Below are 23855 nucleotides of genomic sequence, written 5' to 3'. Positions count from 1 at the left end.
GCTGCAGCAACCTGCAGGCAAAAGCAGTGCCTGACTCAGAAACGCAGCCACCTTCTGCTCTTCCTTGGCGATGAGCTCGCTCTTGGTGCAGTCGTGGCAATGACGCTCTCGGCGGCGGCGGCGGCGGCGGCGGCGAACTGGACATGCGCACGGCTTCCCACGCAGCACGGCTTCCACGCAGGCTCCTCGAAGACGCGGGCGTGGCCGCGCCGCTCCGCACCCCGGAGCTGGGCCCCGGCAGAGCGTTGTGCAACGTGTGAGCTCGGTGGACGTCTGGACTACGACGTGGTCGGGAGTGCCCAGTTCATGCATTTCCACCAGAAGGTAGTTGGGCCTCTGCTTGTCCTCGGTGCTGGAGAAGCGGGACGTGCTGGTGGAGTGCTTCTTGCTCACCGCGTGAATTTCGTCGGTGTGCACGGTGCGGGGCCTTGGGCGGAGGCCTCTTTCCACAGACTCCGGGCGGCTCATCGCAGGAACAGCACCAGTGCCGCCGGCGCCATCGCCTTGGCTCGCGGTGCCTTCCCACCACGGCCGGCCCGGCAGCAAGGGCTGACTCCTTTTCCCATCTTTGTGGCGTCCGCAATCGCGCGAGGAGCCATTTTAATCCGATTGAAAGCACTGATTCCTCCTTCACTTCCAGTCTTTCTAGCCAGACGCAGAACATACCACAGGGTGGCTGAGCCCACTGCTGTCATCCCCAAGGCAGAGAGGGCATTTCCAAGAAGCCCCTAAGCCTATAGGAAACTGGGATCCTGACCTTGCCTTCGGTATTCAGCTCATCTTCAGCTGCTGGAAGCTTCTCTCAAATATATCAGTATTTGAAACCTGCATTCCGTGCATCAAGGCCAGGCGAGGCCACCCAAACACCACGGCTCCGGGGTGCAGATAGACTAACACCACATCACTGGGGGGCACCACCTGGACCTTGTGTACTTGGCTCCTGGCCAGCATCTCGTGGACAAAGTTGGTCCAGGAAATGGTACCCCTGCTAGTGCTGGGCGAGATCAGCCATCTCATGAGGACAGCGATGACACACAAGGTGAGTAGATGCTCCCAGTACAGCTGGTCCTTCCTTTCCTTGAGCCTTCTCTCCTCCTCATTATCTTCCAGGGTCCTCTCCTTGGATTTATCATTGTCCTTAGTCCTCTGCTTCCTACTTGAGGTGTTAAAATAGTAGGTGCTGCCTAGAAGTTTCCACCTAGAAGTCTGACTGGATTATGGACTATACATGCTTTTTCAGCAAGAATCCACTGATCCCTTAAAAGGCAGGGGTTAGCAGTTGGCAATTGCAAGCTCTGTAGCCTCGGCCCCCAGCCTAGGCAAGACCGGCCTGAGGCCTGTGGACAAAATTTAGCCCTCTCCTCCCACTCGGGTGAAGAGACCCGTGTTCCAGCCTGAGCCTGGGGCCCTGAAGACACCTAGAATACAGCCCAGACCCTAGTGGAAGGACATTTTTTCTTTCCTAGTTGAAGTGCTTTTTATTTTTAGAGCAACCAAAAACATTTACTATAAAACCTGTTTTAAAAATGAAAATAGCAGAAGTGAAAAGCTCAACATGATTCACTAGATTATGACAATCCAGTTAGGAGCTGCAAGAATAAATAATCCTTGTTCTCGAAAAAAGGTCAAAAGAAATGACCTAATCTTAAAATCAAACACAGAAGCAAAAGGTGAAAACAAGAGAGAGAGAGAGAAAAATAACCTACATCCATGACCTTTGTGATAATATCAGTCTAACATATGCGTCTCTCAAATGTAGAATGAGAGGACTGAAAAAAAGGGTCAGAAACACAATGGAAAAATTAACACCAATAATTCTTAGAATTTGGTGAAAAGAATAAATTTATAGATCAAAGAAGATCAGTGAACTGCCAGAAGGATAAGTAAAAAGAAAACCATGTAGTTAAAGTACAGCAAACCAGAGGCTAAGGGAAAAATAATTGAGATCACTACAGAAAAAGGACATATTGTACGTAGAGGAATAATGATGTGAAGAACAGTCTCATTAAAAAGGGGAGGGGGGCAGGGAAACAGAGAAAGGCCAGGATGCATTCTTAGAAAATGAAAGCCTAAGGAAGACACATTCAGATGTACAAAAATTGAGAAACTTAAATTATAACATAACTACATAATGAAGATAGTGTGTTATTGGATGAGAACAGAAGAAAATAAATCAATAGAGAATGAAGAATCCAGGAATAGACAAACACTTATAAATTAATTTAATTAAAAAAATTTTTTTCCCCATTTTCTTATTTTTTTAACATCTTTATTGGAGTATGATTGCTTTACAATGTTTTGTTAGTTTCTGCTATATAACAGAGTGAATCAGCTATACGTATACATATATCCCCATATCTCCTCCCTCTTGCATCTCCCTCCCACCCTCCCTATCTGACCCCTCTAGGTGGTCACAAAGCACTGAGCTGATCTCCCTGTGCTATGCAGCTCCTTCCCACTAGCTATCTGTTTTACATTTGGTAGTGTATATATGTCAGTGCTACTCTCTCACTTCGTCCCAGCTTACCTTTCCCCCTCCCTGTGTCCTCAGGTCCATTCTCTACGTCTGCATCTTTATTCCTGTCCTGCCCCTAGGTTCATCAGAACCATTTTTTTTTTTTTTAAGATTCTATGTATATGCGTTAGCATACAGTATTTTTCTCTTTTTGACTTACTTCACTCTGTATGACAGACTCTAGGTCCATCCACCTCACTACAAATAACTCAATTTTGTTTCTTTTTATGGCTGAGTAATATTCCATTGTATATATGTGCCACAGCTTCTTTATCCATTCATGTGTCGGTGGACACTTAGGTTGCTTCCATGTCCTGGCTATTGTAAATAGAGCTGCAGTGAACATTGTGGTACATGTCTCTTTTTGAATTATGGTTTTCTCAGGGTATATGCCCAGTAGTGGGATTGCTGGGTCATATGGTAGTTCTATTTTTAGTTTTTTAAGGAACCTCCATACTGTTCTCCATAGTGGCTGTATCAATTTACATTCCCACCAACAGTGCAAAAGGGTTCCCTTTTCTCCACACCCTCGCCAGCATTTATTGTTTGTAGATTTTTTGATGATGGCCATTCTGACTGGTGTGAGGTGATACCTCATTGTAGTTTTGATTTGCATTTCTCTAATGATTAGTGATGTTGAGCATCCTTTCACGTGTTTGTTGGCAATCTGTAGATCTTCTTTGGAGAAATGTCTGTTTAGGTCTTCTGCCCATTTTTGGATTGGGTTGTTTGTTTTATGATACTGAGCTGCATGAGCTGCTTGTATATTTTGGAGATTAATCCTTTGTCAGTTGCTTCATTTACAAATATTTTCTCCCATTCTGAGGGTTGTCTTTTTATCTTGTTTCCTTTGCTGTGCAAAAGCTTTTAAGTTTCATTAGGTCCCATTTGTTTATTTTTGTTTTTATTTCCATTTCTCTAGGAGGTGGGTCAAAAAGGATCTTGTTGTGATTTATGTCATAGAGTGTTCTGCCTATGTTCTCCTCTAAGAGTTTTATACTGTCTGGCCTTACATTTAGGTCTTTAATCCATTTTGGCTTTATATTTGTGTATGGTGTTAGGGAGTGTTCTAATTTCATTCTTTTATATGTAGCTGTCCAGTTTTCCCAGCACCACTTATTGAAGAGGCTGTCTTTTCTCCATTGTATATTCTTGCCTCTTTTATCAAAGATAAGGTGACCATATGTACGTGGGTTTATCTCTGGGCTTTCTATCCTGTTCCATTGTTCTATATTTCTGTTTTTGTGCCAATACCATAGTGTCTTGATTATTGTAGCTTTGTAGTATAGTCTGAAGTTAGGGAGCCTGATTCCTCCAGCTCCGTTTTTCTTTCTAAAGATTGCTTTTGCTATCCAGGTTCTTTTGTGTTTCCATACAAAATTATTTTAATTTTTGACTAAGGTGCCAAAGCATTTCATTGGGGAGGTAAATTCTTTTAAGCAAATGATCCTGCAACAACTGGATACACATAGGGAATAAATAAACCTTAATCCCACCTAATAGCATATAAAAACATTCATTTGAGATGGAGCAAAACTGAAATGCAACAGTTAAAACCCTAAAAGTTTAGAAAAAACAGTAGTGCATTCTTTATGCACCCTGAGGTAGACAAAGCTTTCTTAGAACATAGAAAGGAATAATAAGAAAGAGAAAACATGATCAATTTGACTTCATTAAAATCAGACTTTATCCAAATAGGAAACTTAATAAAATACACAAGCAAAATTTATAGTTGACAAAAGCCCTGTGTAAAAAATATGTAAAATACTCTCAAGACTCAACAATAAAAAGACAATCTAAAACAATGGGTAAAAAACTTGGATACTTCACAAAGAAAGATGTACAGCTGTGCAATAAACATGAGAAAAAAGTTCAACATTATTCATAAGGAAAACTTTAATTGAAGTCACATTTATAGATAATTCACGAGAATGGCTAAAATTTAAAAGCCTTTTAACACCAAATGTTGGTCAGGATTCAGAACAACTAGTTTTCTCATACATGCTGATGAGAATGTAAATAATGCACCTTCTTTTAAACAAAGAAAGTTTGGTTGCTTATTATGAAGGTATATATCTGTCTCTGAAATTCTACCCTAGATATTTACCCAAGGTCAATGAAATTCCATGTCTACAAATAGTCTGTTGCAAGAATATCCAGAGATGCTTTATACAAGAGTCAGAAACGAGAAGTGGCCCTGCTGTCTGTTCATAGGAAAATGCGTGAATATTTTGTGGTAAAGTCATATAACAAAATACTACTCATCAGTAAAAATAAACTACTAATACATATAAAAATAGATGCTTCTCACAAAAAATGTTGGCAAATGAACCCAATTCAAAAAATTATATGCTGTATGATTCCATTTGTAATATATTCTAAAACAGCCAAAACCAATCCATGATGGAAAAAAAAAATTATAACATTGTTTACCCCTGTGGAGGGTGAAGGTATTGATGAAAAACAGCCACGTGTTAACTTTCTGAGGTGATGGAAATGTTCTGTCTTCGCAGTATATGCATTTGTCAAAACTCATTAAATTATACATTTGAGCTTTGCTCATTTCACTCTAATTAAATTTTATTTCAAAGAAATAAAAAAGAAAGGTAAACAGATACTGAAGTCTAGTTAGTAGGTTTCCTTTTTATTTGTTGTTTAGTGGTATAAGTTACCAATTTTGAAACTATCTTCTGTTTGCTAAGTTTGAGCAAATGTGTAATGAGGACCAGATTTCTCCCTTTTTGGAAGGGAGTTAAAAATATTAAAAAGAAAAAAATATCTAGAAGGTTTACTGATGTGTTGGATAAAATTAGAGACACCGATAAGAGCTCTTCAGTTCAGTAGATAGATACAGAGATATGCGTATTTTCGACTTCTGTTCACTGGTAAGGCGTAGAAGGTATGAATATACCTGGTGCCCAGTTTTGTTTTCTAAGAACTGTTGTCCATATAAAGGGAAAAAGGAGTGTAGCCAATAATAGGGCTGAGCCAGAAAAAGTGAGATGCATGCTTGGGCCATCCTGTAGTGCCAGACATTAAAGAAGTGCTCTAAGAATCATGGAGATATGTCAGGAGAGAGCCACATACGTTCAGAGACAGGGAGAAAGAGAGAATTTTAAAGTAAAAAAGGAAAACTGTCCACAACTGGTGAGTGTGAGAAGAGCATGAAGCAACTTATCTGTAAATTTGAAATTAAAACAAGGTGCAATGTAATAAAATATATTCCAGTAGATGTCTTAAAAAGGATTGAAAGCCACTAGTCTCTTAAGTGTGTCTGAACTCACCCCTGGAATTCTGACTGCATTCTTCTTTTAACAATACTTTCACAATGGATGATGCCTACTATTTCCTACATCCCTGTCCCAACCGGCCCCTCAGAATTCACCTGTTTTCTTCTCCATGAGACTTTTTAGCTCACCATCTTTACACCTGACTGGGTAGACCACTCAGGTGTAATTTATAAATGCTTTTCTTATGTTACTCTTACTTTTTGGTATGTCTCTTGTTTTAAAACTTTTGAAGCCCTAAGAGGCAGAAATACTATTTCTACTGTTGCCAACCCTAACAACTAACTACTTTTCATGAGCCAAGCAGATGCTTAATATTTTCAGTCTGATTGCTTTTCATATGAAAAATCATATACTAGAAAGTTAAGTTTTTTCAGGTTCGGAATTTTTTAAAATCGGAACTCATTTTGTAAATGCAAGTGTGTTTTAACTTGCGAGTTACTTTAGTTAAGTTCAAACATCAGTCAGTTCATGAGCTTACATTTGCTACTCTCTCTTGTAGAATACAGCCTCTATTATTCAGTGAAAATGTTTTCATACGTTGACTCTATTTTAATCACATTCATCAAAACTACCCAATTTCCTGGTCCTTGCCAGATATAACATGGTCTTGGTGGGCAGATAACATTATTATATGAAAGCCTTTATCTTTAGTGGGTTCTGTACTGACAAGAGGAGAGAGAATGAGCAGATGCTTGCAAACTCCAGTGGCATCTGCTGAGCCCTGAGCAGCACCCCGACACAGGAGCAGTCTGCAGAGAACTTACTCGTAAAGCACCCATTTTGTGAATGAAATGGTTTTAGTGGTCTCTGAGGCTATCGCTCTGTCACTCTTTGTCAGTACTAAAATTAACGTGGAAATAAAAGTAAACAAAGCATCTTTCCTTCCTGTGTTTCCAAAAATGTATTGACTTGTTTAAACATCTAACTCTAGTGCAAACAAACATGGTTTTATTATAATTGCATTTAAATCTGGATGGAAAACAGAAACCTCTCCTCAGATAGCTTTTCCTCTTTAAGATTATGCCTACAGGCTTAAAACTGAGCTCTATTCTCCTCTTCAAGGAGAAGATCCAACTTTTAAAATTTTATAGACGTAATTTTCTCCCCTAGACATACTAAATGCCACATCCTAATATCTGCATATACTAATATTACCTGATAAAACCTGCATTAGTCTGCTCAGGCTAATCTAACAAAATACCACAGACTGTATGGCTTAAACCAGCGGCCCCCAACCGTTTTTGGCACCAGGGACAGGTTTCGTGGGAGACAGTTTTCCACGGGTGGGGCAGGGGAGGGCATGGTTCAGGTGGTAATGCGAGGTAGTTTTTCCACGGATGGGGAGCCATGGGGAGCGGCAGATGAAGCTTCGCTCGCTTGCCGGCCCCTCACCTCCTGCTCTGCAGCCCGGTTCCTAACAGGCCGTGGACCACTACGGGTCCATGGCCCGGCGGTTGGGGACCCCTGGCTTAAACAACAGAAATTTATTTTCTCACCATTCTGGCGGTTAAAAGTCCAAGATCAAAGTTGGTTGGTTTCCACTGAGGGCTGTACAGGAAGGGTCTGTTCCAGGTCTCTCTGCTGGGCTTATAGATGGCGCCTTCTCAGGGTGTCTTCACATGGTTGTTCTTTTGTATGTGCATGTGTTCTGTCTCCCTGAACTCCTTCAGAGCTTCTTTCTCAATAAGAGAAATAAGAGCCTCTTATTTCTCTTAATCGTGACTTCACTTTATTCCCATCACTGCTTAGGCATTGTATGGGACCACCTTCCTCAATTTCTCCTCTTTCACACATTTAATACTTCACCATTTAATGGACTCCTATTATAAGCTTGAAATAGTATTAATTTCTGGAGAGAGAACAAATTTACCCTCATAATATATAGTTAGGAGATGACTTCTGATTGCGTTTATAGTTGTGCATCTCAGGTGGTATCGTATAGTGGCTGAAAGCAGTGATCAGTGAGCGATTAAGAAAACTGGTTTAGCTTTAGATGTGTTGAATTTGAGGAGACTGGAGTTGCGGAAAGGGAAATTGTACAGAAAGGGAAAACTTCGCAACAAAGTTGCATTTCATCAGCCTACAGGTAGTGGTTGAAGTGATTTAAACCACTGAAGATCTTAAAGGATTTCCCCAGCAGTTCTGAGGAGGAAGACGAGAAAAGGGCTAACGATGGAATCTTGGTTATCAGGCACTGGCCAAAAATACAGCAGAGGCTGCTCCTGAACTTTAGGATTTCAAAAATTCTTAGATTTTTTTTGATATTTCAAAATAAAAATTAATTTCTAGTGTTTGGCCGATTTTAACAGCTTAGAACCTATTTCCCTGTCCTAAAAATCAAACATACACAGGTGAAAGCTGGTGTAAAATAAGTTCGTTCTGATGCCTTGGTATCAAATATACACTCTAAACTTTTATCACTTTACCTTTTACCTTTATCCTTGTCAAGGCTCCCTTGTAACTGCTGAGTCACAGTGTCCCTTCTCAAGTTTAAATTATCTCCATAAATTTTCCTTTCATCCCCTAATTCAGGACCTTTTATGAAGGCTGGTTTCCTCACATCTCAGAATCCTCCATCACTGACATATTCACCTGGGGATCTAGCTTCTCTCTACAAACTAAACGGAATCTCCACTATTGCTGGTCCCAAAGACAAGTACCCAGACAGTTTTCTTTCTTTTTTTTCCCAGCTTTTTTCAGATATAATTGACATATAATGTTATGCAAGGTATACAGTGTGATGATTTGATATACATGTATATTGCAAAATATCTACCATGATAAGGTTAGTTAACACATCCTTCACCTCACATGAGTACCATTTTGTCATCGTTTTTGTCTTGGTGAGGCCATTACAGCTCTACTCTCATAGCAACTTTCAAGTAGGCAATATCATACTGCTAACTATGGTCATCAGACTGTACCTTAGATCCCTGGACCTTATTTATCTTATAAGTGAATGGTTGTACCCTTTGACCTGTGTCTCTCTATTTCCCCGACCCCTCAGCCCTGAGCAACCACCGTTCTACTCTGTTTCTGTGTGTTCAGTGTTTTTATGTTTTACATATAAGTGAGTTAATACTGTATTTATTTATTTTTCATAGACAATTTTCTTATAATGGGTCTAAAGGCAAATCACCGGGGAAACAGAACAATCTAAACAATTTAGATATGGGTCGATGGCAAAGATTAGAGTGTTTTTAAGTCAACAGTTCTTGAACTTACATTTCTGCCTGCCATTTGAGATAGTAAAATGAAGGTCATTCTGGCTTTGGATTCTGGCTTCATATTTTTGAGAGTAGGATTCCCACCCTCAAACTTATCTCACTACTCAAGCAAAGTAAAGGGGTCTTGAAAACTTTGCCCACTGTATCCATTATGTCTGAAAAGAAAATTGAAATTAACTCTGATGACACAAATTAGACAGAATGAGGAGGTTCTCTATCTCTCTCTTTCTTTATTAAACAGGAGACTCAAAGAAAATAATTTAATTTTTCTCCGAAGTATTGTCTCAAATCCTACCTTCATATGGTTCAAGATTTATTTTCTTTGGTCAAGTTTTCTTCTCAAGGAAAAGCTGTGGGTGAGGTGAGATATGGGTGTGCAGTGAGGTACAAAAACTAAATATATCTCAAATAGACCTTTGAAGGAGAGATCTTAGTGTGATTAGAGGAAGAGCAATTCTTCAAAGTTTTATGATACTCTTTCCTAGTTAGATTACAGTATGTATGAAGAAAAAGTGATTGGACATTTCTTCAGATAAAAATAGTTACTTTAACTATTGAAAACCTGATTACAGTTAACTAGCAACTGGTTATTCTTCTCCATGTTATACAAAATCTAACCCTAAACCAGTCAGTCTCAAATTTTTCATACCTATCCGTGCGATATCACTGATCCCAAGAAACCTAGGTGTGTGCACACCCACACGTACAACAACTACGTGGATAAGAATAAGCAAACAAGAACCTCGAAGCCTATATGTACTGGATCAGTAGTAAAACCTCTCCATATAGTTTTTATCTTTTTTTTTTTTTTTTTTAAGGCTGGATCGACTTCATTTTTCACACCAAAATAAAGCCAGATGAATTAAAGATTTACATATAAATAGTGAGATAAACTTCATATATTTCTGTATTGTTTCAATTCTTTTAGCAAGCACACTTCAAAAAATGTTTGAATATGGTAAAATATACATAACATAAAATTTACATTTTAACTGTTTTTAAGTGTACATTTCAGTGGTGTTAGTACATTTACCTTGTTGTGCAACTATCACCGCCATCCATTTTTCCAGAATTTTTTATATTCCCAAATTGAAACTCTGTACCCATCAAACAGCAACCCATTCTACTCTCCCCCGATTCTACTTTCTGTTTCTATAAATTTGACTACTCTAGGTAATTCATATAAGTAGAATCATACAGTATTTGTACTTCTGTGGCTTATTTCATTTAGTATTAATGTCTTCACGGTCCATCCATGTTGTAGCATGTGTCAGAATTTCCTTCCTTTTTAAGGCTGAATAATATTCGATTGTAGTTTATTTATCCATTCATCTACTGATGGACATTTGGGTTGTTTCCACCTTTTGGCCATTGTGAATAATGCTGCTATGAACATAGGTAGACAAGTGAGAAGAGACACCAGAGAGCTCTCCCCCCCAACCTCACCCTACCCCATCCCTGTCTGTAAGTCAGGAACAGAGCTCTCACCAGAAACCAAATTGTCCAGAAACTTGATCTTTGACTTCTAACGTTCAAGAACTGTGAGAAAATAAATTTCTGTCATTTAAACCATATGGTTTTGATCTTATTTCACTCATTATTCTATGATGAAATTTTGTATAAATTTTCATTAGAATTAGTTTTTTGTGGAGTCTTTAAAAAGGAGTAATTATGGTTAAATGCTCCTTTAATTAATAATATCTGAAAGCATTTAAAGCACTGTTCACTTATCTGTTTCTCAACAAGACAAAACAAAGCCTAATAACTCTGCTGCTGTAAAAATTAGTTTCTTAGGTGTAAATGATACAGGGGCAGTTCTTCTTGATGATTGTTTAGCTTTATTCATACTTTATTTTATCTTGAACTAGCTTCTAAAATCTACCACTGAAAACAGCGTGAAAGCTCCTGAATTAAGTTCTCTAGGGCGGCCTGCTCACTTTCTCCTGAGGGAAATGAAGTATGCCTGTGGCTGTTAAAGGATGATGCTCTTTACTTATTTTTTCCGAATGCATTTCCTGGTGTAGATGGGAGAACTCAGTCCTTTCAGAAATTGGCTGAACAAATTAAATCAGAATTTTGTTCTTCCCACCTCCTTCATTTCCCCGATCCTTCTCAACATCTTAATGAATGTTGTCCTTTGAGCCATAATTCATCTGCTACAGAACATGCAGGTTCAAGTGAGGGTAGTAATTTCCTAAGGGGACTTGACTGTCAGAGAAATTCCAACAAAAAAACTAATTTTAAACTTAATGTTTCTTATAAATCACACCTAAGAAAAACAAGGGGAGTTTTCCCTTTGAATGCTATCGAAACCAAATGAAACTAAAGTAGAAGAAATTTAATGGTTGGAAAGCATGGGTTGGGACTCAGAAGAAAACATCTTGTGTTTATTTTGTTCTACTCTGTGGTAATTTATGAAGTCTTTAGTTTTCACCCCCTTAATATGTAACATCAATAATTTTATCAGGTGAACATTAAGAGATGCTCTCCTCTTTAGTGTGCTACCAATAGGTGGGCTAATGTTTAACCAGCAAAAGAAAAAAAAAATGCAGGAAGTCCTCTCAGTTATTTCAAGATGAAATAAAATGAATCAGGCATTTTTTTGATGAAAGATCGTAATTATTTTTATAACCTGAAATGGGAAATTCTGACCATTGATGAAGCCAAAGAGAAGACAGGACCCTCCTCCAGAAACACATGTGTAATTAAATTGCTTAGGATCAGTACCCCATCTCCTTTCCCCTCCTTCAGACATTGCTTTCTTAGATCTTTTATCAAATATCTTTACTACAAGGAAAAAATGAGGCTGGACAAATGAGTATACTGTCAGTCGTTCATAATTTTTCTATTCTAGTAAAACTTTCTTTCAAAAGATCAGCTGAAGGATAGCACATCACCTGTAGTCTATGTAGCATTAGAATCATGATATAGTAAAAAACCTCCAGAATTTATGCACAGCTAGTATAAACCTCATTCTTGTTTTAATTAAAAACATCATACACTGATATTTGGTATTTTCACATGTAGAGATGCAAATTAGATGGTTCCAGCCATTAGAAAAAATTTGATATTTGTTGCAATGAATAAGTGTTACATTGAAATACATTAAAATAAACATGTTGTATATTACTGTTCATTGCTATATTCACATGTTTATGCTTAAACATATATGGGAAGCTGTACCCATAGATAGAGACTCTGTTTCTGAGGACTAACAGACTCAGATTTCCATTTATTAGTTATATGCTTCTGGGGATGTTGCTTGGTCTTTCTAAAACTTATTTCCCACTATGCAAAATTTGGGCAATTCCAAAGGACATTTCACATGATTGCCCTGAGGATTACATAAAATTGTGTGTGTGTGTGTGTGTGTGTGTATACACACATATATATGTGATTAAAATTCTTGTATCTTTTTTAGCCCCCTTCACCTGTTATGGACACGCCCCCCCTACCCCCTGCCTCTGGCAACTAATAATCTGTTGACAGATGACAATGATAGGCGCATAGATGATTCTAGGTATAGGTTTCCACCATAGCTGTTTTTGAACTTTCGCAGTTTTTAGTATTGTAAAGGATTACAGAAGACAGTCTTCATAGGGAACTTCTAAAGTTGGATACTACTAATAATCCCTTCTCTCCATCATACTTATTAACATTAATGTGATTTTTAAAATGTTTTCACTCCTCAGTGCAAAGCCTTATTTGACGCTCAGGTGTAAATCCTAATTAGTTTAAACTCATTGTGGTAATATGGTAATAAGGCATATGCACAACAGCATCAGTCTGGCAGTGATGCAGAGAGCAAGTCTTCTGGTAAATTCTAGGAAAATTTTCCTCATTCTCAAAAAAGTGAATCTCTTCCTCCTGCAAACATTGTCATATTTGAATGCAGCATCGGGAAATGGCAAAGTCATCTTAGAAACATGAGGAGAGCTCACTTGAGAAAAACTAAGGGCATGATCATGAAATCAAGTGCAAAGATTAAAATAACCAACTCTGGAATAATTCTACCTTTGTACATTTTACTATGAGAGATGTTTTTGGCCTTAAATTTTAATTATTTTGAGTGGAATTTATCTTATTTTGAGTAGAAAGTAATTTCACCCATTCATTATTGGTACAGTTAGCTGAGGAGAAGTGGGGGAAAAAAAACCTCAGTATTTGAGGTTTGGAGGCTGATAATTTCATTTATCTGGTGTAAAACATTTTTAAACAATTGTTGTATATGTCTCAAAACAGAGTCTGTGTAATCATCAAGCCATAGCATTAGGGAAAGTGGAAAGTCAAATTCAGGATGTTGGTGTTTGTTGGCCAGTGCCTGCCAAGCACGTATATGCTTTTTTTTTTTTTTTTTTTTTTGGTAAAAGTAAACAATATTTCAGACCAAAATAATTTTCCAATCTTTGGTAAATAAAATATTTTATATATTAACTATGTATTTATGATTTTCATTATCTTGACTAAATTTACTATCATAAAATGCTCTGATAATTTTGTGGTCAAACATCTTCCACTCAGGGTGTATATATATATTTTTTACTCTTAAAAATAGCTGTAGACTTGTTTGTAGCGATTAGGTAAAGTACGCATCCTCATACTAAAAACAACTGAAGAGTGGTGGTTAAAATATATTTAACTTAATCAACCAGTTGGAAAGGAGGTTTAGAATATTCAGAAGCTAAAAACTAATTGAAAAGGGGATCTAGAGTGGTCAGCAGAGCATTGAAACTTTCTTTTGCCTTGAAAATATTTGATAAACCTTATTAACTTTCAGTCCACTGTGGATAAAGCCCACAGCCTACTCAAATGTGTGGAAGCTCATAAGAGACCCTTTGCCCCATTAAACTGGGATCCAAGAAGACTTAATCCTTACTGTAGCAGTTAGCTGTAACTGCCCAACCTCATTTTGAAAGTACACACAGTTCATGACTTCAAGGAGAACTGCTTGTATAAACCTTGGCGCTCAGGAGGGGAATATTTTTTTTTTCTTTAGATTCCATAACCACAGGTCAACATCACAGCAGGTTTGCATATCAAATTCACACTATCTGGATATCAGGCAATCTCAGGTGTACAATTTGTTGGAGGTGGTATGCCATCCATATAAAATGTCAGAAGCAGGAGCAATTTCTCCCCAGAGTAAACTGCCTTAAACACTGGCCTCAAATTTGTCCTCAAACAAGGCTCAAAGAAATGAGCTTATGGTGTAAACAACCCAATCAAAAACATGGGCAGAAGACCTAAATAAACATTTCTCCAAAGAAGACATACAGATTGCCAAAAGGCACATGAAAAGATGCTCAACATCGCTAATTATTAGAGAAGTGCAAATCAAAACTACAACGAGGGATCACCTCACACTAGTCAGAATGGCCATCATCAAAAAGTCTACAAATAATATATGCCGCAGAGGGTGTGGAGAATAGGGAACCCTCCTACACTGTTGGTGGGAATGTAAATTGATTCAGCCACTATGGAGAACTGTTTGGAGGTTCCTTAAAAAACTAAAAATAGAGCTACCATATGACCCAGTAATCCCCCTCCTGGGCATATATCTGGAGAAAACAATAATTCAAAAAAATACTTGCACCCCAGTGTTCATTACAGCACTATTTACAATAGCGAGGACATGGAAGCAACCTAAATGTCCATTGACAGAGGAATGGATAAAGAAGATGTGGTACATATACACAATGGAATAGTACTCAGCCATAAAAAAGAATGAAATAATGCCATTTGCAGCAACATGGATAGACCTAGAGATTATCATACTAAGTGAAGTAAGCCAAAGACAAATATCACATGATATCACTTATATGTGGAATCTATAAAAAAATGATACAAATACTCTTGAATACAAAACAGAAATAGACACACAGACATAGAAAAACAAACTTATGGTTACCAAAGGGGAAAGTGGGGATAAATTAGGAGTTTGGGATTAACATATACACAGTATTATATATAAAATAGATAACCAACAAGGACCTACTGTATAGCACAGGGAATTATATTCAATATTTTGTAATAAACTGTAAGGGAAAAGAATCTGAAAAAGAATAGATATGTACATGTATATATATATGATATATATATAAAAAACTGAATCACTTTGCTATACACCAGAAACTAACACAAGATTGTAAGTCAACTGTACTTCAATAAAAAAATTATTTTAAAGTTGAAAAAAATATCAATGAAACAAAATGCAAATTGAAAAACACAGATAAAAAGATTAAAATGAAAGATAAGGAAAATGCTATTTATAAAAACTTGTGGTATACAGCTAAATGCTACTTAAAGAAAAATGTGTATCTTTTATGTATATAATAGGATATATGAAAGTTAGCTTATAAACAAAAACAGATTATTGAAATAGAAAAGAAAAATGTAATAGAGAATATCAAAATTGCCAAAACAGTGTCTTCATTGACAGTTACCAAAATAGAAAAATATTTGGTGAGGATTAAGAGAAAAAATAAGGGATTTCAAAAGAAAATGAAACAAAATGGTGTTCTGCAAATGTAAATATAAAATAAAGTTATATTTACTAAAATTGATATCAGTAGGGAAACTTGCATTTATTTCCCAATAATTTACTAAAAGTGGCCCCCAAAGAAAAACTAATCTTGTAATAATTTATTAAGTTGAATCAATATTCTGATATCTTACAACAAATTAACAGGCCCATATTTTGTTTCCAGTGAATTCTACCAACTTTATAAGGAGCACCTAGTGTCAAGCTTGCTCAAACTATTTCAGGACCTTTATCTTATTGTATGATAAGTACAGCCTTGACCCAAAGACTGATGAAGACATAACCAAATGGAAAATTTTATGCTAATTTCATTCATGGTTATGAATGTAAAAATCTTAAGTTAGACCTTTGTGGTATGAATCATGAATCTGGAAATAAAATTGGATTCATTTCAGGAATTCAGGGTTTATTTAACCTTATAAAATTAAATAATGTAATTCACTAGCATGTTAGCAGAAAAATAATTCATAATGTTCACCTAGTAGGCACAGAATATATATTTTCATGAAATTTCAATCCATCTGTGATAAAAATTTAATTTAATTTAATTATAAAAGGGTATTTCCATTGCCTGATAGTCTTATCAGAATAATTAAATTGTTTAATACATTCAAAAATAGTGTAAGTTTATTTTTCACTCACTTAACAGTTCAGGGTGGATTCACATTGTTGAACAGCTGTTCCTTAGTGACCTTCGGGGGCAGTTGCTTTATCTCTCATCACGCGCCTTTAAAATAGGATGAGCATATAATGTGTTACTCAAAATGGGATATCTTTGACGGTGACTGGGGGAACTACGAATCATTCTTCTAGAATGCCAGGTTTAAGTCATTATTACCCCAGACAAACTGGGGTAGATGGTCATGCTTCAAAAGGATCCTTCTTTGGTCATAACAGTTTCTGTCTTTAGGGTGGGTCATAGAGTGTGAAAGAATATAAATATTTTACCTGAGAAGTTTTAATGGGCAATCTTGAAATTATATGCATCAATTTTAATCAGCTTCATTTGCTGGAACTTGTCACACAGCTTATGGAACTGCAAGGTTGACTAGGAAATTTGGTCAAACTTTTTGCTCATAAAGTAGTAGAGGATAGATTTTCATCAACAGTTAGTGGTCTTTGCTATACATAATATAAGATATCTAAAAAATATGGAGCAAATATTATACTTAATCATGAAATATTACAAGAATGGTAACTCAAGATCAAGAACAAAGCAAAGATACACAATCTTATTTAATATGGTTTTGGAAATGCTACCCAGAGATAAATGAGGCAAGAGATACAAAGATTGAAAAATTATTCAAAAGTGTTATTATTTTCAGATAATATGAGTCTCTTTATAGAAACCCCTAAAATACTATACATAAATTATTAGATGTGCAGAGTTTAACATGGATTCTGGATACAAAATTAACATTAAAAATAACATCCACTCTCCAACAATAAATGTTATTAAAAATCACATAGACGATTTGCCACAGCAGCATTAATAAATGAATATACATAACAAAAGCTGTATAAGACCAGTATGGAAATGTTACAAGCTTTATTAAAGTATATTAAATAAGACCTAAGTAAATTGAGATATATACCATGTTATCGATTAGAACACTTTATATTAAGAGGTCAGTTCTCAAGAAGTCCAATAGGTTCAGTACAATACATATTGAAGAAAATCCATAGTAAATAAAATCAAACAAAAATCTGCAAAGACTTTCTCTTGACAATCTGAATCATACACACATACACACACACACAGAGACACACATATGTAGCAATGCACGGAAGAGCACACACACACAGACACACATGTATCAATACATGGAGGAGCAAAGAGCCCAAAATAATTAAGATACTGTTTACTTTTGGTAAAATATTTCACAGATTTTTTTTCATAAATTACACATGACTGTATTTGCTATAATATTTTTATTATGCTATATATTTTATTTTCTCTTCCCAATATTTTAGAGAAAAAATAAAAATGTTGGCTAGTTTAATACATCAAATATTCACGCCAAACTTCTGCATGAGAATTCTGCGAGAGATTTGACCAGGAAACAGTCAAGGATCCAGATTGATAGTATTCACCTGTAGAAAGAAAAAATGCAAATAGATTTCTCTGTTTCACAGATCTTTATCTTCAACTCATGTTGTTCTCTTGAGTTACAAACTTGTATATCAGGCTCACTCACATCTCCACGTAGAAGTTGCCTGGACACTTAAATTTGTTTTAAATTGACCACATTATGTGTACATCTTCACTCCTCATCACACAAGATCTAATTCAACCAGCTGTCAAAGTAGACACTTGGATATCACTCTGGAATCTTTCTTTTCCTTCTCCGCTTCTACTGTCTCTCCTACTGTATAAATATCAATCACTGCCAGAGGGAGGAACACTCCCAAACTCATCCTCTGAGGCCACCATCACCCTGATCCCAAAACCAGACAAAGATGTCTTAAAAAAAGAAAATTACAGGCCACTATCACTGGTGAACATAGATGCAAACATCCTCAACAAAATACTAGCAAACAGAATCCAACAGCACATTAAAAGGATCATACACCATGATCAAGTGGGGTTTATCCCAGGAACGCAAGGATTCTTCAATATACGCAAATCAATCAATGTGATACACCATGTTAACAAATTGAAGGAAAAAAACCATATGATTATCTCAATAGATGCAGAAAAAGCTTTTGGCAAAATTCAACACCGATTTATTATAAAAACCCTCCAGAAAGTGGACATAGAAGGAACCTATCTAAACATAGTAAAAGCCATATATGACAAACCCACAGCCAACATCATTCTCAATGGTGAAAAACTGAAACCATTTCCTCTAAGATCAGGAACAAGACAAGGGTTCCCACTCTCACCACTGTTATTCAACATAGTTTTGGAAGTTTTAGCCACAGCAATCAGAGAAGAAAAAGAAATAAAAGGAACCCAAATTGGAAAAGAAGAAGTAAAACTGTCACTGTTTGCAGATAACATGATACTATACATAGAGAATCCTAAAAATGCCACCAGAAAACTGCTAGAGCTAATCAATGAATTTGGTAAAGTAGCAGGATACAAAATTAATGCACAGAGATCTCTTGCATTCCTATGCACTAGCAATGAAAAATCAGAAAGAGAAATTAAGGAAACACTCCCATTTACCACTGCAACAAAAATAATAAAATTCCTAGGAATAAACCTACCTAAGGAGACAAAAGACCTGTATGCAGAAAACTATAAGACACTGATGAAAGAAATCAGAGACGATACAAACAGATGGTGAGATATACCATGTTCTTGGATTGGAAGAATCAACATTGTGAAAATGACTATACTCCCAAAAGCAATCTACAGATTCGATGCAATCCCTATCAAATTACCAATGACATTTTTCACAGAACTAGAACAAAAAATTTCACAATTTGTATGGAAACACAAAAGACCCCGAAGAATAGCCAAAGCAATCTTGAGAAAGAAAAACGGAGCTGGAGGAATCAGGCTCCCTGATTTCAGACTGTACTACAAAGCTACAGTATTCAAGACAGTATGGTATTGGCACAAAAACAGAAATATAGATCAGTGGAACAGGATAGAAAGCCCAGAGATAAACCCACACACATATCGTCACCTTATCTTCAACAAAGAATATACAATGGAGAAAAGACAGCCTCTTCAATAAGTGATGCCGGGAAAACTGGACAGCTATATATAAAAGAATGAAATTAGAACACTTCCTAACACCATACACAAAAATAAGCTCAAAATGGATTAAAGACCTAAATGTAAGGCCAGACAGTATAAAACTCTTAGAGGAAAACATAGGCAGAACACTCTATGATATAAATCATAGCAAGATCCTTTTTGGACCCACCTCCTAGAGAAATGGAAATAAAAACAAAAATAAACAAATGGGGCCTAATGAAACTTAAAAGCTTTTGCACAGCAAAGGAAACCATAAACAAGATGGAAAGACAACCCTCAGAATGGGAGAAAATATTTGCAAATGAAGCAATTGACAAAGGATTAATCTCCAAAATATACAAACAGCTCATGCAGCTCAATATCAAAAAAACAAACCCCAATCCAAAATTGGATGGAAGTGCTGAATAGACATTTCTCCAAAGAAGACATACAGATGGCCAACAAGCACATGAAAAGATGCTCAACATCACTAATCATTAGAGAAATGCAAATCAGAAGCACAATGTGGTATCACCTCACACCAGTCAGAATGGCCATCATCAAAAAATCTAGAAACAGTAAATGCTGGAGAGGGTGTGGAGAAAAGGGAACCCTCTTGCACTGTTGGTGGGAATGTAAATTGATACAGCCACTATGGAGAACAGTATGGAGGTTCCTTAAAAAACTAAAAGTAGAACTGCCATATGACCCAGCAATTCCACTACTGGGCATGTACCCTGAGAAAACCATAATTCAAAAAGATACATGTACCACAGTATTCATCGCAGCACTATTTACAATAACTAGGATATGAAAGCAACCTAAATGTCCATCGACAGATGAATGGATAAAGAAGATATGACACATATATACAATGGAATATTAGCCATAAAAAGGACGAAATTGAGTTATTTGTAATGAGGTGGATAGACCTGGAGTCTGTCATACAGACTGATGTTAAGTCAGAAAGAGAAAAACAAATACTGTATGCTAACGCACATATATGGAATCTAAAAATACGGTACTATGAACCTAGTGGCAGGGCTGGAATAAAGAGACAGACGTAGAGAACAGACTTGAGGACATGGCGGGGGGGAAGGGGAAGCTGGGATGAAGTGGGAGAGTAGCCCTGACATATATACACTACCAAATGTAAAATGGATGGCTAGTGGGAAGCAGCCGCATAGCACAGGGAGATCAGCTCGGTGCTTTGTGACCACCCAGAGGGGTGGGATAGGGAGGGTTGGAGGGAGATGCAAGAGGGAGGGCATATGGGTGTATATGTATACATATAGCTGATTCACTTTGTTGTACAGCAGAAACTAACACGACATTGTAAAGCAATTATACTCCAATAGGGATTAAAGAAAAAAAGAGTATTATATATCATAGCCAACAACAACAAAATAATCACTGCCAGAAAATAGATTTGACAGTAAAATATTTTGTCATTCTTTCTGCCAGTTTTAAATCCCCATGCACTGGTTCAGGCTATTATCATTTCATGATGATTACTGAGACCCAGATTTGTCTAGAGGTATGTCCCATTAATCTGTGCTTCTCACTGTGTATAGAGTACAGTTTCTAAATCAGAATTGATGAGATCACTCCCCTTCTTTCAATTTTCTAATGCTTCAAGTGTTTTTAGGAAATATATAAATCCAATTATATAGACAGGTTAGGGTAGATTAGGCTGTAGAATCAAATAAATTCCCCAAAGTATACAGAGGCGTGGTGACAGACTGTGTTAAATTTCTGCTTATGAATCAGCCACATGGATGTTACTAGTCTTTTAGATAGATCCCTGCTGTATACTGATTCAGGCACCCATGTTTTTCCTGTCTTCTGGCTCTTTATAATCTGGTTCAAGCCATCAGAAAAAAAACATCATGAATAACATAATAAGGCACTGCTGCTTTCTAAAAGCCTAGAAATGAGACTCATTTTCTGTTGTCTGGAAATTAGTTCCACGGTAACGTCTAGCTGAAAAGGAGCCTGAAAAATGAAGTCAGGCTGCGTGCTCAGGAGAAAGAGAAGAACATGGATTTTGGTAACCAATTGGCTTTGAGGATTTTATGATCTGGTCCTCTGGTCTGCTTGCCTTACAGTGTCTCTTGCCATTTCTGGCTCCCTCTAAATCTCTTCTCTAACCGTGATGAATTACCGCAATCCCGTACATTCTCTTTCCCCAAGACTTGTTTTATGTATTGGCATTTTCTTTTTCTTTCCTTCTTTTTTTTGATTTTTTACTTTATATTGGAGCATAGTTTATTAACAATGATGTGTTAGTTTCAGGTGTACAGCAAAGTGATTCAGTTATACATATACATACATGTATCTATTCTTTTTTAAGTTCTTTTCACATTTAGGTTATTATAGAATATTGAGCAGCGTTCCCTGTAGCATTTTCTGATTGAATTTAACTTTCCACCACAGGCCCATTGTTAGGAGCTGAGTTGTGTCTCCAAAAATCTTACTTTGAAGTCCCAAATCCAGTACCTCAGAATATAACCAGACTTGGAGATAAGCTATTTAAAGAGGTGATTAAGTTAAAATGAGGCTCTTAAGAGTGGTGCCTAAGCCAGTATGACTAGTGTTCTTACAAGATGAGGAAGAGATACTTGGGAGGCCTGCATATAGAAAGACCATGTGGTGACACACTCAGAAGGCAGCCGAGGAGAAGGTCTGAGAAGAAACCAAACTGTAGCTTTAGCTAACACCTCTGTCACTTCTGTGACTTTCTTCATGGGCTGACAGAGATGTGATATATGAGTGTATGGGCCAGCCTAAATCAAGTGGGGGTTGAGGCAAGAACAATGGAAAGAAAGTAAGAAAACAATGTGAAATTCAGACATCTAAATCCCTTGCAACCGATTTCATGATAGGAAGAGGACTGTATCTCAAGATAGCCAGATCATAATGTAACGTGATGGATAAACTCTGATGAATAAAAGCTAATTATTTCTACAAACTTTGAACATATACATGGTTAGCTGATACCTTTGCACGTTACCCAATACTGATGCATGGTTTTTGCAAACTGCAACTGCAGTCTTGGGGAGTGGGACCCTAAGAGCCCTGCGCTATGCCTTGAAATAGCATAGTTGTATATTGCCTGAGCAGGTATAAATTATAAGATAGACACAGATTTACTAGCACTGGTAATTTAAATGTTGTAGCCATTAATGTTATTTAAGAGGCTTGGTGAATAATAGCTAACCCATTTGTACCTCTTGTCACCAGACTTCTCAATCTGCTGAGTAAACAAGATCATTGAAATTTTGGTTGTGAATATCTCTGTGCTACTATATTCTGTGGCTTAGAACACAGATAATTTTTTTCCTGCCTGCTCTCTTAAGCAGATAAATGCATGATCTCAAAAGTTATTAGCATATCAGAGTAATTGACTGTAATAAAAAATGAAAAATCCTAATAACGTTCCTATATGTCATTACCATAGACCTCAGTTATTCAGAAGTTTCGTAATGCTGCTGCTGCCTAGCAGAGTGTAACCCATTTAATATGCAACTGGGCTAAAATATAAAAGTTTCTCAAATGTTCATAGGATGAAATCATGGTGGTGTTTTAAAATTTAATGTTGCTTAACCTGCAACACAATGAATTCCTCTGCCCAGATACAAAGTTTATGGTGTGAAAGTAGAAATTAATCCATTGTGTTTTGTAAAACTGGTCACACCAAATTTTTATTTTTCTTTCTTTGTTCAACTTTTGATTTCTGCTCTAAATATGCAGTTTGCTCTAACGAAGTTTTAAAGTTTGAAAAGAAGAATGGGCATCTAATAAATTATTGTGTATGTTATTCTTATCACAGGTGAATAAGATCAAGAAAAATAAAATAGGGAGAAATTAAGTTGTTATATATTTCAAACTTTCATCTATCTATCTGTCTATTGAAGAGCAAAGAACCAAGAGTAACCCAGACACATTTAAAAAAGAACAGAAAAAATTAAAGTACTTCAAAGGTAATTTCTTCATAAGCTTTATGAAAAATAAACATGTTAGTTATTACATGTTAGGTAACATTCAACAAATTATCTAACAAATATGTTAGGTAACATGCTTTTTTTATCATTTTACAATAAGCCACATTTTTGTTATATATGCTTAATATTTTATAAGATAAAGTATAGGCAATTTTATTTATATACATGAGGAAATATGCAAGTCTACTCTGTGTAGTAATCAAGATCTGTAAGTTAAAAATTGTAGAAAAATATAATGATACATGTCCATGGGACTTTAACAAGACTATAGATAATTTGTATTCTGAATATTATTCTTGAAAAGAAGAGCAGTATTTCCAAAATGTACTTAAACTAAGAACATTATCATATTCAGAATCCATTCTTTACTTTAAAAACACTCGGGCTTCCCTGGTGGCGCAGTGGTTGAGAATCCGCCTGCCAATGCAGGGGACACGGGTTCGAGCCCTGGTCTGGGAAGATCACACATGCCGCGGAGCAACTAAGCCCGTGCGCTACAACTACTGAGCCTGCGCGTCTGGAGCCTGTGCTCCGCAACAAGAGGCTGCGACAGTGAGAGGCCCGCGCACCGCGATGAAGAGTGGCCC

The 23855-nt window shown here is 36.8% G+C and overlaps 1 pseudogene; it reads right to left on the bottom strand.

Moving 5' to 3' along the window:
* Positions 1-464: 464 nt before the first annotated feature.
* On the bottom strand, positions 465-7107 carry LOC132363315 (paraplegin-like; annotated as a pseudogene).
* Between the last annotated feature and the right edge of the window lie 16748 nt (positions 7108-23855).

The sequence above is a fragment of the Balaenoptera ricei genome, chromosome 3 (genome assembly GCF_028023285.1).
Source record: "Balaenoptera ricei isolate mBalRic1 chromosome 3, mBalRic1.hap2, whole genome shotgun sequence".
NCBI classification, from domain to species: Eukaryota; Metazoa; Chordata; class Mammalia; order Artiodactyla; family Balaenopteridae; genus Balaenoptera; species Balaenoptera ricei.
This window is presented reverse-complemented; position numbering and strand designations above follow the sequence as displayed.